This window comes from Bos grunniens, chromosome 22 (assembly GCF_055505025.1).
Source record: "Bos grunniens cultivar Pamir isolate PY7600 chromosome 22, Bosgru_T2T1.0, whole genome shotgun sequence".
Taxonomy (NCBI): domain Eukaryota; kingdom Metazoa; phylum Chordata; class Mammalia; order Artiodactyla; family Bovidae; genus Bos; species Bos grunniens.
Window position 1 is genome coordinate 25939800 of NC_141186.1, and position 17012 is coordinate 25956811.

A 17012-nucleotide genomic window follows, 5' to 3' on the forward strand; every position below is an offset into this window, starting at 1 on the left:
TATCTATGGAAACGACATCCCAATGGAAAACCAGACACCACCCCCCACCCCACCATGAAGGAGCCTCAGGACTTGTGTCACCTAAAAGAATATGCTAATTATCTCTGTAACAGAACAAGGTTGTAAATCCCATTATGCTTATCCCATTATGCTATGACCACTGGCCTATTGATAAATGTCCACTGTTTAACTATCTAGGCTTATGACACATGAATCATGGGTTAACTTTGATCATATCTCTCTTTTACCTTGTCCAGACTACTTTCAGGGAATTTGGGGACATGGATTTGAGCATGTACACTTAGGGTATATAAGGTTTTCACAGAAACTGGTCGGGGTCCTTGGTTAAGAGGAGACTCTGCCTTGGGCCTGCCTGTGTAATAAACTGCACTCCACTATCTGAATTGTCCTTCTGAGTGTGTTTACTTCCCAAAACATGTGGCTACAACAATGACCCCATGGACTGTAGCCTGCCAGGCTCCTCTGTCTGTGGGAATTTTCTAGTCAAGAATGCTGGAGTGGGTTGCCATGCCCTCCTCCAGAAGATCGTCCCAACCCAGGGATCAAACCCAGGTCTCCCACATTGCATGCAGATTCTTTACCCTCTGAAATCACCAGGGAGGCCCAGAGAACTGCATAGACAGACACTAAGAAATATTCAATATATTAAAGATAATAAATATGTTAAAAATAAAAGGACTTATTGTTAAATCTGTGTTTTGAGGGAAATGAGTAAAAGTATCAATAGCAGTTATTTCTAGGTGATATGGGTATAATATTTTTGCTTATGGCATATCTATATTTCTGAATAGGTTATATTATTAAAACAAAGCAAAAGTACAATATTACTTTAAAAATAGGAAAATAAAATCCTATTCAGTTGTGATATTTGTGTAGCCTCATAAGATCATTCAGAGGTGTGGTATATTTTGCACATGAATAGATGGGGGATGGTGATGGGGATCTAGGAGCATTTTCTGCCTTTAGATCATCATGTGCCCCTTGGTTGAATTTTGGAATGATTGGGAAAGATTTTAAGAATACCCAAGCCTAGGTCCCAATTTTCAGAGATCCTGATTTATTTCATCTTGAGCTGAGGCTTGAGTATGAACTTTTGTAAAAGCCCTGCCAGTGATTCTAATGTGCCACCAAGGTTGAAAGATATACCACTGTAACAAAGTCCAAGCTCACTCTTCTTGCAGCACAATAGGCCAGTTAACCCTAGAGACAGAGGTGTTGAGGCCAGAAATAGGACCTTATTCAGAGAGCTGAGTGACCTAGAAGATGGCAGACTAACATCTCAAAATAATCATCTTGTCAAGGCCTGGACGCCAGGTTCTTTTATGGATCAGAGATAGGAGGAGGTAAGGAAACAAAGTAAAAAAGCAATTTAATTCTTACAAATATCTCCTAGAATGGCAAGTCTTAGGCAGGAGATGTGTTAGTTTCAGTTCCTTACAGTTATTTCATGGTTGGTGTGAAATAGAATATCTCCTGTCATATTAATAAACAATGATGCCACAGCTATCCGAGATTTTAGTTCCCCAAATGTGAATTTCTGAGTCTCGCCAATAAGCAGCTAAAAAGGGGCACCATTTTCCACACAAAGAACGCAAGAATGTCACAGTCCTTCATAGTTGGGTAATGTCAGGCTATTTCCTTGTGAGCCAAACAAAGACACCCTAGCCCAAAGGTTAGGAAGAGTGGGCAGGGCAGGGCTCCTTGAGGCAGGTCATTATGTTTGCTTATAATAACAAAAGCAGCAAGAGTTAATGTTACAAGAGTTAATGTTACAAAAGCAAATCCAGTATGGAGTCAAAATTAACCCTTCCCAGTTATAACACTTTAATCTTTTCTTTTCAAAATAAATCTCATTCCAAATCGGGGCCTTTTTCCACATTAAAATACAGATGAACATCTAGGAATGAGCCTTCATTTATTCTAGGTCATGCCATCATCTGGGCTTCCTTTGTGGCTCAGCTGGTAAAGAATCACCTGCAATGCGAGAGACCTGGGTTGGATCCCTGGGTTGGGAAGATCCCTTGGAGAAGGGAAAGGCTACCCACTCCAGTATTCTGGCCTGGAGTATTCCATGGATGTCCATGGAGTCACCAAGAGAGGGACATGGCAGAGTGACTTTCACTTTCATGTCATCCACTTCCCTAATCCACCTTCATCTTAAGTATTCTCTAGTTCCTTATTCACGTCCTATATTCCTTAAAATATATATATATATATATATAAATTCCTTTCAAACCACTAAATATTACACAAAAATTTGAAAGTATTTCACTCAGTATTACTTTCCCAGTAACAGTTCTCATTTTATATTAATTTATTCAGTTGATCTGCTCTCCTCCAAGACTGAGTATGTTAGAGCTTCTATAGCCCAAGCCCCCCCACCCCACCCCCAACACCCAGAAATAACAGCTTCCCTCCTGTGGGAGCACACAGTCACAGTTCGTTTGTCAGTTTTATAACTCTAAAATGCACATATATGTTAATAAATGCATGATTTGAGCTACACCTGTTTCTGCATAAGATAAAAATCTTTAGTAAATTCTGATTGCTTTTACATACCCTCAAATCACCTTGGTCAACATCTCTTAGCCATGAAGTTCAGTCTGATGAAATAATAATTCCATAGTGTACTGGGTGGTAGGGCTAACTTGAGATTGCCATTTTACTTTCTCTGTTAATATTTTGAACTCTGGTAGATGAAAAATTACTGCAATTAATCTACCATGTTGCTTCATAGACAATGAAAATAGCACTGAGGTAGTACTTTTCATCAACAGGACTCTAAGCACTCGATACACAATTTTTCTCAGGAAGCTTCACAACAGCCATGAACACTAGACAGGCAATTATCATCCCCATGCTCCCTACTGAGAACCCAGAGCACAGAGAGATGAATAACTTACTCAAGTTCACACGAGATATCACTAAAATTTTTGCTACACGGGATGTAACTAAATATTTTGCTATCCATCCAATGTTCATTGAAATATTATTTTTACTTTTTACTTTACAAAGCAAAATTTCAGTTTGTTACCAACTGGAATACTGTTCAAGAATCTAGGAAAATCGTTTATGTCCTCTAGAGGTCCTTATTTTTTAACTGATTTTTGATAGAATTTGCCAAAAACTTTGTCTTCATTTGTATCTGCATTAAAATACACTGTCACACTGACTACTGCCATCTAAAGTTGCATGTATGCTCTGGTGCCTCATTCATACATAAGTGACATCTTACTAATCACCACATGTTTTAAACAAATACATTGTAGCATTAATGTATCGCTTTACAGCCTTGAAAATAATTATATTTTTTCAATAAGAATTATCGCTAAATCGTAGCATTATATAAACTATTTCCTTTTTATAGAGGAAAAAGTTATTTACTAGCCATAAATAGCCCCAATTTTAATACCCAATTTATGTTAAAAAAAAAAAGCTAACTTTGTTTTTGAAATAGTAGATTGCAAAGAAAATAATGAGTAGGTATCAAAATATCTCCAAAGCCCTTCATATGTAAAGCAATACTAAAATACTATAATATATCAGCTAATCTGATGGAACAAGGAGTAGGAAAAATAATTCAAAAGATTAAATCACTTAAAAGTATGCTGTTTAATTTCAAATTTTACACACACACACACACACACACGCATATATACCAAGATATTTTCACTTATTCATTATTTACTCATTTATTTATGTACTTTTTGTGTGTCTAACATATGCTTGTCACTTATTTCCTGTCCTCAAGGAACTTGTTTTCTTGAAAGTGAAAGTCACTCAGTCCTGTCTGACTCTCTGCGAGTCCATGGACTCTACAGTCCATGGAATTCTCTAGGACAGAATACTGGAGTGGGTAGCCTATCCCTTCTCCAGGGGATCTTCCCAACCCAGGAATCAAACCAGGGTTTCCTGCATTGCAGGCGGATTCTTTACCAGCTGAGCTATCAGGGAAGCCCATAGTTTTCTTGAGGGATCTAAATGCTAATCAAATAACCACATAAATGAATGGAAAATTTTGATTTTGATATGTATCGTGAGAGAGAAATAAGTGATGTCTAAGAGAATAAAGCTGATATATTTGACATATTCTTATGTCAAGTAAGATGTTATTAAGTTCAGTTCAGTTCAGTTCAGTCGCTCAGTCATGTCTGACTCTCTGCGACCCCGTGAATCGCAGCACGCCAGGCCTCCCTGTCCATCACCAACTCACGGAGTTCACTCAGACTCATGTCCATCGAGTCAGTGATGCCATCCAGCCATCTCATCCTCTATCGTCCCCTTTTCCCCTTGTCCCCAATCCCTCCCAGCATCAGAGTCTTTTCCAATGAGTCAACTCTTTTCATGAAGTACTGGAGTTTCAGCTTTAGCATCATTCCTTCCAAAGAACACCAGGGCTGATCTCCTTTAGAATGAACTGGTTGGATCTCCTTGCAGTCCAAGGGACTCTCAAGAGTCTTCTCCAACACCACAGTTCAAAAGCATCAATTAGACTTAGTCTAATAAGATCCTAATATATTATTTTTCTTGTAACTTTCTAGCTTAACTGGATAGAGTGGAAAACACCGGGTGATATGTCAATATTTCTTAAATAAAACACAATAAGTATGCTGCTGCTACCATCTCTCCTTTCTCCCTTCACATAAATCAATTTTCCAATATACAGATTTAAATATACAGAAAAAAATTGAATGGATTTGATGAGTAAATGAGAGATGAAGATAAGAAGCCCTTTTAACCATTTTTATATTAATGCAGAAGTCCATTTCCATGAGTTTTAGACTTGAATCAATACTTGAAATACATAATCATTTTAAATTAAACATCATATACTCTTTGACTTTGTTTAATCAGGAACAGTTGGTTCAAGTTAATAAATCACAGATGAGTTTTCTGTTGTGTATTTGTACAGACCCAAGAAAAAATGTATTAGGAATGCCTTTGCACTTCTTTAAACATGTTCTAAAAGTAATAAGCAAAAGCTTATTATTTGGACTCTGTAATTCATAGAACATTAAAATGAGAAGAAATCTTAGTTATCATAAACATGTTGTATTCCTTCATCCCCCAAGCCCTGTTTCTTGAATGAAGGATCTCATGGCCAGCGAGACTAAAAATGACTACTAGAAATTCAAGTCTTCTGAAAAGCATGGGGAAGAGTATGGCATTGTGGGAAGAAAAATATGTGTCTAGTCATCAGACAGATATAGGCTTAAGTCTTCCTCTATCAGTTATATTTTTTACCTTCAGAGTGCACTTCCACATCACTGATTCTGCCTTTTCATCTTTCAAGGCTCATCAAAAGTTTAACTTATAATAACTTTGTCTTCACGGCTTCTACTCTACACTTAGAGCCTGTAATACTTGTTTTTGCAATTAATCTCACAAGTGTTAGTTTTCCCTATGAAGCCCTCAAGGGCAAGGTGTTTATGCTATTTATCTGATTACACATTATTTGTCTTTGTACTCATTTTTAACTCTCTTGCAGATAGGAAATGTCTCAAAAGTTTTATTCAACCTGTTAATTAATGAGGAGACAAGTAAGATGTTAAAAATGGTTCTGAGAAGGTTTGAAGAGATAGGTATTTGTAAACAATTTAATGAAGGAATATTAGGGTAAACATGCTAAGTTAAACACAGACCTGATTAATACCAACAGAGCAACAAACCATAACCTTCTATATTTTCACTGGTCGGAGGTACATGTATCTCTACCAAACAAACACATATAATTTTATAATTTAATGTCAGTTCACTAGATATGGGCCTATTTTATAATAAAGTGAGTTAACCAAAATGTATTACTTAACACTGGGTGATATATATATATATACATATATATATGTATATATATATAAAAAGAGAAAATATATGCCATCCACATTTTGCTGAATTTCAAAGTCTTGGATTTTTTTTTTTTAACATCCAAGAAACTGTGCACAAATAAAAATGTTTGTCAAGCGGATAAATGAACAAATGCATCAACATAAATTACCACATAATTTAATATGTCTGAATGTCAGTTTTCTTATCTATAATGAAAAATTATTTATTTTACCTTATGGGAAAAATAAAAAGGATCATAAATAAATATCATATGCCTCGTGTCTGCTCTCAGTGAATCTCTCTTCTTGTCCCTCACTTTGATTACTGTTAAGCATCAGTAATTTTCACTATTATTTCTCCTAGCTCACTGATACATTCCTCTGCATCATTCAACCTAGCTGTTGATTCACTCTAGTATATTTTTCATTTCAGTTATTGTTCTTCATCTCTGTATAGTTGTTCTTTTACATTTTCTCTTTGTTAAAATTTTTTATTTTCTCATTCTATGCATTCATTCATCTTCCAAGTTCTTGGATCATCTTTCTAATCACTACCCTGAACTCTTTTTCAGATAGACTGCCTGCCTTCACTTCACTTAGTCCTTCTTCTGGGGTTTTATCTCATTCCTTCATTTGGAATATGTTTCTCTCTTGCCTCATTTTCCCTAAGTTTCTGTTTGTGTTTTTATGTATCTTGTAGGTTTCTTATGTTTTCCAACCTTGGAGAAATGACCTTCTGTAGGGGGCATCTTATCAACCCAGCAGCACACTCATCCTCTCATCACCTACGGTAAGTGCTCCAGCAGTTCCCCCAGTGAGGCCTGCATGAATTGGTCTGTTGTGGTGAGCTAACTGTATGCATGGTCTGGTAGGCTTGGTTGGCCCCTAGTTTGGTTGGGTGCCAGGCTCCACCTTGTGTGTATGTTTCCAACACTGGTTGGCAGAACCAGGTCAAGAGGCCACTGACTGCATACCCCAAGGTGCCCCGGGGCAAGTGTTGGCATGAGCCAGAGGGCAGAGTCAGGATCCAGAAGATTTCAGGACTTTTATTTCCCTACTGGTGGTGAAGACCATTCCTGGAGTTAATGCTGGACAGCTGGCAGTTGAGCTGGGTCCTGGAACCTGGCTGCAGGGTCCAGGGATCCCAAAACTGCTGTCAGACCACTGGCTGCAGGGGAATGGTTCCTGACACAGTTGGATATGGGATCCAGGATGTCCCAAAGCTTGTGCTGGCCTGCTAGGGGGCAGGGCTAGGGGGCAGGGCCTGGGGCCAGGTAGTCTCAGGGCAGATTCTGGCCTGCTGCTGTTAGGCTAAGTATGCGGGCTGAAAAATTGAGGTTTTCTCCTGTTTAGCATCTGCTCTCTGCTGGTTGGTGCTGGTCCAGAGGCTCAGGCAGGTTCCCTGGAGGGCATGGGTGGGGGCCAGGGGCTCTGGGATTCTTGCCTGCCCACTGTTGGGTAGAGCTGGGTTTTGGACCCTCTGATGGGCAGGGCCATGTCCAGAGGCTGCTGGGGGCTTGGAGATCTTCATACAGCCTGTCTGCTTATGGTGAGGCTGTGTCCCTGCTGCTCTGGGCTGTTGGACAAATCCAAGTCTGAGTGCTAATGAGTTGGAGGGAGGAATCCACAATGGCTGCCTCTACCACCAGCATCCATGTGGTAAAAGGAGCTCCCCATATGGCTGCCACCAGGGTCTATGTCCCCAGAGTGGGCCTCAGCCACCCACTGCTTCTCTGGGAGACTCCCTAAGACCAGCTGGTAGGTCTGGGCCATGTTCTGTCAAATTACTTCTTTAGTCCTGGGTATCTAAGTGAGTGATACTTTGTGTGCACCATTAAGTATGAAATCTCTATTTCCCATAGTCCTTTGAGACTCCTGAAATTAAGCAACACTGACCTTCAATGCCAAATGCTCTGAATTCGTCCTGACATGGAGCTCAGTACTCTCATGCCTGTGGGAGAAACTCTGCAATGCAATTATTCTCCAGTTTATGGATTGGTCACTCAGGGATATGGAACTCAACTGTATCCGTCCTTCCTACTCATCTTGTTGTGGCTCCTTCTTTATGTCTTTAGTTGTAGAAGGTTTTTGTCTTGTGTGTGGTTTTTTTTTTTTTTTTTTGGTGGGTTTTACTCTTTTTCATAAATGGTTATTCTGCAGATAGTTTTGATTTTATTTGTTTTTGTTTTTGTTTTAACTTTACAATATTGTATTGGTTTTGCCATATATCAACATGAATCTACCACAGGTATACGTGTGTTTCCCATCCTGAACCCTCCTCCCCCCTCCCTCCCCATACCATCCCTCTGGGTTGTCCCAGTGCACCAGCCCCAAGCATTCAGTATCGTGCATCAAACCTGGACTGGCGACTCGTTTCATATATGATATTATACATGTTTCAATGCCATCCCCCAAATCATCCCACCCTCTCCCTCTCCCACAGAGTCCAAAAGACTGTTCTATACATCAGTGTCTCTTTTGCTGTCTCGTATACTGGGTTATTGTTACCGTCTTTCTAAATTCCATATATATGCATTAGTATACTGTATTGGTGTTTTTCTTTCTGGCTTACTTCACTCTGTATAATAGGCTCCAGTTTCATCCACCTCATTAGAACTGATTCAAATGTATTCTTTTTAATGGCTGAGTAATACTCCATTGTGTATATGTACCACAGCTTTCTTATCCATTCATCTGCTGATGGGCATCTAGGTTGCTTCCATGTCCTGGCTATTATAAACAGTGCTGCGATGAACACTGGGGTACACATGTCTCTTTCAATTCTGGTTTCCTCAGTGTGTATGCCCAGCAGTGGGATTGTTGGGTCATAAGGCAGTTCTGTTTCCAGTTTTTTAAGGAATCTCCACACTGTTCTCCATAGTGGCTGTATTAGTTTGCATTCCCACCAACAGTGTAAGAAGGTTCCCTTTTCTCCACACCCTCTCCAGCATTTATCGCTTGTAGACTTTTGGATCGCAGCCATTCTGACTGGTGTGAAATGGTGCCTCGTAGTGGTTTTGATTTGCATTTCTCTGATAATGAGTGATGTTGAGCATCTTTTCATGTGTTTGTTAGCCCTCTGTATGTCTTCTTTGAAGAAATGTCTATTTAGTTCTTTGGCCTATTTTTTGATTGGATCATTTATTTTTCTGGAATTGAGCTGTAGGAGTTGCTTGTATGTTTTTGAGATTAGTTGTTTGTCAGTTGCTTCATTTGCTATTATTTTCTCCCATTCTGAAGGCTGTCTTTTCACCTTGCTTATAGTTTCCTTTGTTGTGCTGAAGCTTGTGACTTTGGTGTGCCCATGAGAGAAGGTGAGTTCAGTGTCTTTCCATTTGGCCAATCCTCTATCACTACTGGCTCAGGGGAAGTAGTAGCTTCAGTGGTGGTGCACCCCATGCTACCCCCAAAAGTGTGGAGACTTTTTGCTTTCTCATTCTTTATTCAGTGTTTTTCCCAGAATGCCTATCACTTCTCTGTAAACTACCCCATACATTTTTTTTTTTTCATGTGTAAAGTCTGACTTAATCATGCCTTTATACAGTAGCAGAAACTCCTTGACTATGAAGTGTTCAGGAGGCAAAGACAGCAATAGCGATGTGCATCACAGCTGTAAGTTATTAGCTTATTAGTGCAATATTCTGGCACCTTGTTCTCTTGCTTTTTATATTATTTACCCAAGGCTACTGTATTTTTTCTCTCAAATTCTCTACCTGTTAGTTTACTCACATATCCCACCAGGTTTCATCTCAGGCATATACTACTTTTTCTGAATTTATTATGCTTCTAGCGGTGGAACAAAGATGGCCTGGAGCACTTTTAAATCAGGGGCATGTGATGGGAATTGTTTTCTTTTTCTTCATGTTTTGTCAGGGGTACAACTGAACCTCCTGTTTTGTTTGCCTTTAAGCACATGGTGATGCTCGTCATCAATTCACTACATCCCTGTTTTCATGGGAGAGTGCTGTGGTGGTGATAGTCCTTGTCAGCCTTCTTCTGTTTGCATATTAAACTAACTAACTGCTGCAAGGATGGAGTGTAGAGGGCATGAAGGAGATCATGATCTTGAAGTAAAAAAAAATAATAATGACCTTGCTTCTTGAAGATAATAGCACTTTAGGATTTTTTAGTACATCAAAAAGAAGAAAAACAAGGAATAGGAAGCATGAAAGTATGACATGATAATAACAATCTCAAAGGATAATCTAGGTACTCACTAGTTTTTTTCTAGTATTGAAATATACTTGACATATAGCATCTTGTTAGTTTCATGTATACTGTATAATGATTTTCTATTTGCATACATTATGCAATGATCATCACGATAAGTCTAGTAACCATCTGTCCCCATATAAATATATTACATTATTATTGATCATTTTCTTTAGGCTATATATTACATCCCCCGTGGCTTATTCATTTTACAACTAGAGGTGTGTACCTCTTAATACTCTTTACCTATTTTACATGTACTAATCGTACTTCTGTTTGACTTACTGTGCACAGCATAATATCCAGAAAATCCATCCCATGTTTTACTCCCCAGCAACCACCCAGTAATATCCTCTATGGGTCTGTTTTTGTTTTATTTGTTTTGTCTTTCATTCCACATATAAATGAGCTCATGTAATATTTTTATTTCTCTATGTGACTTACTGTGCATAGCATAATACCCAGAAAATCCATCCACTTTGTGGTAAACAGAAAAATTTCACTTTTTTGAATGAGTAATATTCCATCATCCACCCACCTCCTACCCCCGCACACACACACACACCACATCTTCCTATCCATTTATCTATCAATGGTCACTGCCATATGATCCAAGAATTTTGCTTCTGGGTATTTACACTAAGAAAAGAAGAACAGTAATTTGAAAAAGTATATGCACACTAATTTTCATTGCAGTATTATTTACAATAGTTAAGAGATGAAAGCAACACAAGTTTTTTTTTTTTTATTAATCTAAATTGTTTATATATTTAGCAAAGATTGGTATTCCTGACAGAAACAAAACTTAGAAAGCAAAAACTAAACCTCATCCCCACTAGATACAATTATACCTGTTTTACAAAGTATTTAACTGGAGTATAGTTGCTTCATACTGCATATCAGTTTCTTTTGTACAGCAAAGTGAATCAGTCATATATTTATGACTGATATATATTATATATATACATATATATAATATATATGTGTATCTCCTCTTTTTTGGATTTCCTTCCCATTTATGTCACCCCAGAATACTGAGTTCCCTGAACTATACAGTAGATTCTCAATAGTTATGTATTTTATGTTGCTATTGTTCAGTCATTAAAATCATGTCTGACTCTTTGCAACCCCATGGACTGTAGCACGCCAGGCTCCTTTGTCTTCCTCTGTCTCCCAAAATTTGCTCAAATCATTTCCATTGAGTCTGCGACACTATATAATCATCTCAATCTCTGCTTTCCCCTTCTCCTTTTGCCATCAATCTTTCCCAGCATCAGGGTCTTTTCAAATGAGTCAGCTCTTTGCATCAGGTGGCCAAAGTATTGGAGCTTCAGCAACAGTCCTTCCAGTGAATATTCACAGTTGGATTTCCTTTAGGATTAACTGGTTTGATCTCCTTGCGGCCCAAGGGACTCTCAAGCGTCTTCGTTAGCACCATAGTTTGAAAGCATCAATTCTTCAGTCCTCAGCCTTCTTTATGGTCCAGCTCTCATATCCCTACACGACTACTGGAAAAATCATAACTGACTATACAGACCTTTGTCAGTAAAGTGTTGTCTCTGCTTTTTAGTACATTGTCTAGGTTTGTCATGGCTTCCCTTCCAAGGAGCAAGTGTCTTTTAATTTCATGGCTACAGTCACTGTCTGCAGTGATTTGGGAGCCCAAGATATTTAAGTCTGTCACTGTTTCCACTTTTTCCTCTAATGTTTTCTGTGAAGTGATAGGACCAGATGCCATGATCTTAGTTTTTTGAATGTTGAGTTTTAAGCTAGCTTTTTCATTCTCCTCTTTCACCCTCAAAATGGGGCTCTTTGGTTCCTCACTTTCTGCCTTTAGAGTGGTATCATCTGCATATTAGAGGTTGTTGATGTTTTTGCTGCCAATCTTGTTTCCAGCTTGTAATTTGTCCAGTCCATCATTCTGCATGATGTACTCTGCACATAAGGTAAATAAACAGGGTGACAATAAACACCCTTGTCATACTCCTTTCTCAATTTTGAACTAGTCAGTTGTTCCATATAGGAACAACTGTTGCTTCTTGACCTACACACAGGTTTCTAAGGAGACAGGTAAGGTGGTCTGGGAGTCCCATCTCTTCAAGAATTTTCCAGTTTGTTCTGATCCACAAGCCAGAGGCTTTAGCATAGTCAATAGAGCACAAGTCAATGTTTTTTTCCTGAATCCCTTGCTTTCTCCATGATCCAATAAATGTTGGCAATTTGATCTCTGGTTCCTCTGCCTCTTTGAAACCCCAATTGTACATCTGGAAGTTCTTGGCTTACATACTTCTGAAGCCTAGCTTGAAGGATTTTGAGCATTACCTTGCTAGAATGTGAAATGAGCACAATTTTGCACAGTAGTTTGAACATTCTTTGGCATTGTCCTTCTTTGGGATTGGAATGAAAACTGAGTTTTTCCAGACCTATGGCCACTGCCAAGTTTTCCAAATTTGCTGACATATTGAGTGAGCACAGCACTTTAACAGCACCATCTTTTAGGCTTTTAAATAGTTGAGCTGGAATTCCATCACCTCCACTAGCTTTGTAGGTAGTAATGCTCCCTAAGGCCCACTTATCACTTCACACTCCAGAATGTCTGGCTCTAGGTGAGTGACCACACCACTGTGGTTATTCACGTCATTAAGACCTTTCTTGTATAGTTCTATGTATTATTTTTACCTTTTCTTAATCTCTTCTTCTTTTAGGTCCTTATTGTTTCTGTCCTTTATCGTGTGCCCATCATTTGCATGAAATGGTCTCTTGATATCTCCAACTTTCTTGATGAGATCTCTAGTCTCTCATTCTGTGGTTTTCATCTATTTCTTTGCATTATTCATTTAAGACCTTATTTCTCCATGCTGTTCTTTAGAACTCTGCATTCAGCTAGGTATATCTTTCCCTTTCTCCCTTGCCTTTCACATCTCTTCTTTTCTCAGCTATTTGTAAAACCTTGGGTGGCCATTCATGACATGGTCATATCTTCATTGAGTTACAGAAGCCCCTTCACCAAGATAAGGCTATGATCCATGAAGAGCTATCTATTTTATACATAGTATCAATCCCAATCTCTCAATTCATCATATCCTCCCATGCCCTACCTTGGTGTTCATATGTTTGTTCTCTATGTCTATATCTCTATTTCTGGTTTGCAGATAGGTTCATCAGTAACATTTTTCTAGATTCCACATACATGTGTTAATATTATGATATCTGTTTTGCTCGTTCTGAGTTACTTCACTCTATGATATTTTAAATGACTTTTCTTTGAAATGTAAAGAAACATATAATGTTTTACTGTCAAGAATATTGTTATTGACTAAAATTGTCACTGTCATGGACATCAAACATATTTAAACACCAGAATAGGCAACAGTGATAAAGGTGGTGATAAAATAGTTAAGCAAATAAATTTAATTGGCTCTTTTGAGGGTATTTACAAAAACAGTAATATGAGAAAGGGTCTATTGCAGGTGTTTGGTCAATATTCTCTCAATTATTTGGTAAAATTAAGGAGTTTATATATGAGGAACATAGAATATAGGGTTAAAATATATACCAAAGGAATAATTAGTTTTCCTTTTTCAAGAGACCACAACAAATCAAGGTGCTTAAGTAAGATTTGTATCTTACATAAAATTTTACAGGTGAAATTTAAATCAATTTCCTCCTCCTCTTCTCTACGATAAACTGGTTAATAGTTGCTTATTATAAAATAAATCTTTCAAATACTTGGGAACAGTTAAGTATCCTCTTAGCTTTCTTTCTCTAATATAAAATTACTTATAAACTAATTTATGAATCATGCACATACCTTTAGAAGGAGCATAATACATAAATTTACAATCCCCCTTGAGGAATAAACTCATGTGTTCCTTTCAAAATATATGCAACACTTCCCATTTATATAGGCAGCATCACATATATCATTTGAATAGCAGTGCTTTGTTTACATTTAGTATCTTTGTACAAAAATGCAAACCAGTTTGGAGAGAAGTTCACTTTTTATAACTCTTCTAGGAGACAGGGAAAATCCTGTCTAAATATAAGAGCAATGTTGGTGTTTTCTCTTATAGATTTCATGGATCAAAATTTAGGGTAGCATTCCATTGGAGAAAGAAGGAAGGAAAGGTAGGAAAGAAAGGAGAAAAGAAAAAAATGAAACCTGAAAATAAAAAAAAATAAAACACCATGTCATTCTTTATTCAGTATTAATTCCTTCCTTTCATTTTCTCTCATTTATTCCTCTCACAGCTTCTCCAATGTTTCCTTGCTCCCCAAATTATCATTTCCAGAACTCAGGCTCCTTTTCAGTTTAATGGCCCATTCTTCCTTACATTGTGTAATTGAGTGTCACCTAAGCCACTTCAATACTAATTTCTTGGTTAAGTCAAACTTAACATCTTCATAACTTTGCTAGACATATTTCTAGAAGTCAATTTTTTTGTTGTTGTTATAAGGGCATGCTTATTCTCCCAGGCACTTGGAGTCAGAATTTCTTTGTCATCTTTGATTTTATTTTTTTTTAATTTAATTTAATTTTTTAACTTTACAATATTGTATTGGTTTTGCTGTATATCAAAATAAATCCGCCAGAGGTATATTTCAGCACCATGTCAGTGTTACCAAACTCTACTGGTCACAGCATCAAAATAGTTAGCCCATCACTCCTTCCCTTCTACTTTGAGTAATGATCAAACTACTTTAATCCTCATTTCTCCTCATCTGGGCTGTGCTTAGTCATTCAATCATGTCAGACTCTTTGCAACCCCATGGACCATAGCCCATCAGGCTCCTCTGTCCATGGGGATTCTCCAGGCAAGAATACTAGAGTTTGTTGCCATGCCCTCCTCCAGGGGATCCTCCCAACCTAGGGATCGAACCCAGGTCTCCCACAGTGCAGGCGGATTCTTTACAGTCTGAGCCACCAGGGAAGTCCATGAATACTGGAATAGGTAACCTCTCCCTTCTCCAGGGAATCTTCCAGACCCAGGAATTGAACAAGGGTCTCCTATATTGCAGGTGGATTCTTTACCAGCTGAGCTACCTAGATTATTATAAGAAATAATAATTTTAAACTAATGTCTGTGTATTAATATCTTATCTTCTCTTTATCAATCTATGCACAATGCTTCTATATTAATATTTCCTAAGTTATAAAGCCCAATTTATTTGATCCTTCAAGACTGTGAACAAATTACTACCTTAACATGTATGACCTTCAATAGTAGGTTCTTGATACTTATTTTAAGCCCAATTTATTTCCCATAAAGTTAACCTGAGAGATTCAATGCTGCTCTGTGTGCTTTTCGTCCTCTATGTTTTTATGCAGCTACATCGTCCACTAGGACACTCTTCTCCCTTTGCAATGCCTAAACCCCTCATCACTGCTCCTAATCTATTAAAGTTCTATCCTGCCTTTGGTTTTGAAAAGCAGTATCATTCAGTAAATGCCCATCATTTTCCCAATCCTCGTAATAAAATGTTTGCTCCTTCCTTTGAATACCCATGCATTTATATTTGTACTTTTTATATTTTTTGTACTTTTTAGATACACCTAATTTTACTTACCTGTCATGTATGTATACATACTTCTCTAATTTGTTTTATTAAATCTTAGAGCCACTGAGAGCAAGGATATTGAAAAAATACTCACTGGTCAAGAAATGATTATAGTCTTGTGATATACGCCTAAGTCACTCCTAAGATACAGAGAAAAGATGAAGAAGGTTAAAAAAAAGAAAGACTGCTTAAAAATAAATAAAATGACTCTGTCTGTAGTGGGTTTAGATTTATGTGATTGAAGACTGGTCTAGGATATTCAAATCAATGAATGTACAGAAACAAATAGTAAATCTTTCAGTGGATGCTTATTTGTCTGGAAAGGAGACAGTCACACACTGTGGCCATTGCGGTTTGACTCAAAATCAAAGCCATAATCTCTTGTGTTTGTAACCATGCTTCAAAGCATTCTCTTAAAGAACTGGAACTGTTAAACATATATTAATGTCCTTATCCTGAGAAGGTCACAAGTGGTTTCGGTCATGGTTCGCCTCATCTGTTTCCTTTGAATCCTGTTAAGACAGAGAAGGCCCACCTGATAGAGTTCTCTAGGCAATTGTTTCACTGTGGAGCCCCACATTGTACTGCAAACTACTTTAAAATGTTTCTGGAAGGAATAAATCTTTAATTTAAAATGAATCCTCATTGCAAAAGCTTAAATGTACTTGAAATATCTGAGAAACCCTTGAAGTTATGAATATATAAAACCTCAAAGCTAGTCATTTTATAAATAAAAATCATTAATTTTTAATCAAAAGAAGATTTCCTCAGTGTAGGCTCCTAAATGTTTTATATCCGATATTCAGTGAAAGGTTTGCTCTTTTTGGATGCCTTATCCTTGATGCCCTGCTCAATCTATTTGCCTTAATCTCAGCTACCATTCCAGCATGTGTATATAATTGATTTTGTAGGACTTAGAGTCCAATCCTGGCATCCAGCCTGACTTTTATATATATAGCAGAAAATATAGCAGTCATTTAGTTTTTTTGTTTGTTTCTTTTTCATTTTAATTGTTTCTAAACTATGTTAAAAACACCTCCTTGGACTTCCAAGAGAGAAATTCAGAAAGAATACTTTGAGATGTATGTTTAAAGTTCAAGTGGGTAATAATCTTGAAAGATTTTGCTGGTAGAAGATACACTTGAATTTGCTGGCATTTTCTATTTCAGGTGATAAAATAATATATTAGCTTAATATTTGGGGGAGAATACCATTTTATTACTAAAAAGTAAGCATTTATTTAATTTCTATTAAAGATGCATTTTTAAAGTCACATTTTGGTGACCATTTTCCCATTGATATTTGGAATCCAGGTTAAAATGTTTAAAAATAAATTGTAATATATTTTTTAAGTCCATGAGAAGATGAATAATAAAGAAAGCCTATAGGAAATAT

At 37.4% G+C, this 17012-nt stretch overlaps 1 long non-coding RNA gene across 4 annotated transcripts in view; it reads left to right on the forward strand.

Moving 5' to 3' along the window:
• Positions 1-16547, forward strand: part of LOC147348223 (uncharacterized) — a 176349-nt gene extending 159802 nt beyond the window's left edge. For 2 of the 4 annotated variants that reach the window (XR_015151939.1, XR_015151940.1), the window contains exons 3-5: positions 6547-6636; positions 9111-9160; positions 15676-16547. This is a non-coding gene — a long non-coding RNA (uncharacterized LOC147348223). Of the gene's footprint in view, positions 1-6546; positions 6637-7708; positions 7891-9110; positions 9161-15675 lie in introns of those variants that run through there. The other 2 variants (XR_015151944.1, XR_015151943.1) reach the window with 1 other exon arrangement.
• The last annotated feature ends 465 nt before the right edge of the window (positions 16548-17012 follow it).